Raw genomic sequence first — 3341 nt, 5'->3', positions numbered from 1 at the left:
TACTTAATCTAAAATTTTAAAAAAATTAATTTAAATATTTATTCTAATAATAAACTTAATAAATACTAAATTTAATTCTTTTAGTAGATAAAAGAGTCAAAGACCAAAAAAATAAAAAAAATAAAAACCTAGCAAGAGTCTCTCGTTCTTAAAAAATTATAATTATCTAACAGAAGAGAATTTTTAATGTCAGGAGGCGGAACATTAAAGAGATGAAGACCAAGAGAAAGGTATTGTCCTTTCTTGACAAGAGTATCAGCTACGGTATTCGCTTCTCTTAGGGTATGCTTCTATTCAAATTTATGAATGCGACTACTTAACAAGTTTATATCTTCAAGGAGAGATTTGTAAGGATGAGAATTAATAGAACATTCTCTTATAAAATTAATAGCTGTGGCCGAATCAGTCCCGATGAAAACATAAAAGAATTCATTTGCTACTGTAATTTGCATATCCTTCACAATGTCCGAGAGTTCAGTTTGTGTGATGGATTAGCTACTTAAATTGCAAAAGTAGCCAACAATAAATTTGCTAAGATGGTTGTAAAATACTTCTCCACAAGTTGCATTGTTTTCTCAATTGAAAAAGGATCTATTCACGTTCAACTTTATGTAATTTTTTACAGAGAATACCATTTTATCATGCTTTAGCTACAGTATGATTCCTCTTTAGTTGGGAGCTTTTTCTCATGATACTTCCATAAAATTTAATAATTTCAAAAGTTATTTTTGGGTACATTCTCTTACATTTAAAAATATGTTTATTATGAAAGAACCAGAGAGATGAGCTTGCTACTCCAAAGATACATGACCAATCAATTACATTAGATAAATTGGCAAAGAGTGAATCTTTAATAGTTAGGTTGAAGAAATCTATAACTATGTTGTGAGCCTTGAAGAAGTTCCAAACCGCTTTGGTAAACAGATAATTTCTAAGCATGTGGAGAATATCTTCATCTACTACATTGCAAACCGAGTATTGGACAGAATTTGACATATGTCTTCTTCTTTGTTCTACATTCGTTAGAAGCATGTTGTGGACTGCTAATCAGAGGAAGGATTTAATTCTTTCAGTTCCTCTCTATCTTCAAACCAATTTAAAGAGCTCATTCGAGAATGTTGCATCATCAATAATTGATTTGTATGCTAATTTGAGGGAGAAAGAACCATCTGATATACTAGACCAACCAATGCTATTCATTCCTTTCCATGGTGATGGAGGCGCCATGGCACTAATCCTCTTGACTACTGAATCCAGGAGCCATTCGTTGAGCTTCGTCAAGTCTCAGGACCCTGAAACAGTAAGAAAATTTGTCAAATTACAACAAGCATTTAAAGGACTGATTATCTGAGTTGCATGATGCTCAAAATTTTCAAATTCTGGCACCCAATTATATTTTTAAAAATTGATGCTTGTTCGTTGTTCCTTCCTAATACGCCAAATAGAATTTCTTTCCACAGGTTGAAAGTCTTATTTTTCCTAAAAATCCTTGGAACAGATCTTCTCCACAGTTATATTTAGATCTTGACACTCTGGCCTATAAGGAGTTCTTCTTTTTTACTAGGCTCCATCCCATCTTCATCACGAACGCATGAGATCCTTTCCATGTCTAATACCAAGACCTTCTGATTCTTTGGGACTATTTATCTTCTTCCAACTAACAAGGTGAACCTTCTTTGATTGATCAATTTCACCCCAAAGAAAAAACCTACATTTATGATCAATTATGTCACAAGTAGTAACTGGTAAAATAGTAGTTTGCATTGTATAATATTTACCAAGGTCATCAGTTCTTGAAAATTGAAGGGAGTTGCTAATTTTACCTCTGACATTATTACCCACGTTAGCGGAGACGAAGATACGAATTTTTTCATTGTTGACTTTCTATCCCAAGCTAGAGCAAAAAGCATTCAAGACTTTGTTAATAACCTCAACCTGTTTCATGCTAGTTTCAGCAAAAAAAATGAAATTGTCCGTAAAACATAGATGGGATAGCTTTGGGTCATCCTTCTTAAGATAAATAGACTTCCAAAACCCCAGATTTACTGCAGAAGTAATAAGCTGAAAAATTCTTTCCATGCATAGGACAAAGATATAGGACGAGATGGGGTCTACTTGACAGATCCCTCTAGTGGGAGAGAATTCTTTTAAAACTTTCCCATTCCAAAGAATCTGCATCTTGGGAGTAGAAATACAACAAACAACCAGCTCAATGAAGTTCTAAGGGAGACCAATATCTTAAAGAGTATCCTTGATAAAATTTTATTTGAGTCTATCATAAGTTTTTTCTAAAAGGGCCTGCTACACATACAAGTAAAAAGGCCGTACAAGTTTTACAAGTTATCAGCCCAAACTTCATTAACACGCGCATTAACTCATTTTGAATGGAGCGTAACTACACGCGCCCCACTCAAACGGTTCTCTTCGTCTTCTTCTTCTTCTTCTTCTCTTCTTCGTCTTCTTCTTCCTCTTCCTCTTCCTCTTCCTCTTCCTCTTCCTCTTCTTCGTTTTTTTTTTCGATTTTCATGGTTTCTGAAATTTTTCTTATTCTTCTTGCTGCACGTTCTTCTTCCTCTTACTCTTCTTCTTCTCCTTTTCTTTCGTTTCTGCACGTTCTTCTTCCTCGTTTTCCTCTTTTTCTTCTTCTTCTTCATTTACGTCTTTTCTCTATGTTTTCTCTTTTTTTTTTCGATTTTTCATGGTAAAATCGTTTTTGAAGAAGAAGAAGCAGCAGAAGATGAGGAGGAGAAAGAGAAAGAGTTCTGAATTATGCATAAGATGTACTTCAACGAATATGAAGTGGTGATCCAGATAGATTGGAACCCATATATGACGGTCTGCATAGAGATCTGCATAATACACCCAAATACAGACTATAAATACACCCGATAACAAATTAAATTTACACCCCTGCTGCAGATTTTAACCCAACACTACCTGAAAGCCACTTGTTGTCCACAAGACCAAAATTAATTAAACTCTCTCTGGTGTATTCAAAATGTCTGATTTACAGGTACTATAATATGAAGTGGTGATCCAGATAGATTGGAACCCATATATGACGGTCTGCATAGACATCTGCATAATACACCCAAACACAGATTATAAATACACCCGATAACAAATTAAATTTACACCCCTGCTGCAGATTTTAACCCAACACTACCTGAAAGCCACTTGTTGTCCACAAGACCAAAATTAATTAAACTCTCTCTGGTGTATTCAAAATGTCTGATCTACAGGCACTATAATATGAAGTGGTGATCCAGATAGATTGGAACCCATATATGACGGTCTGCATAGAGATCTGCATAATACACCCAAACACAGACTATAAATAC

The sequence above is a fragment of the Arachis duranensis genome, chromosome 5 (assembly GCF_000817695.3).
Source record: "Arachis duranensis cultivar V14167 chromosome 5, aradu.V14167.gnm2.J7QH, whole genome shotgun sequence".
Taxonomy (NCBI): domain Eukaryota; kingdom Viridiplantae; phylum Streptophyta; class Magnoliopsida; order Fabales; family Fabaceae; genus Arachis; species Arachis duranensis.
The sequence above is the reverse complement of the archived record's forward strand: the minus strand, read 5'-3'. Positions refer to the sequence as shown.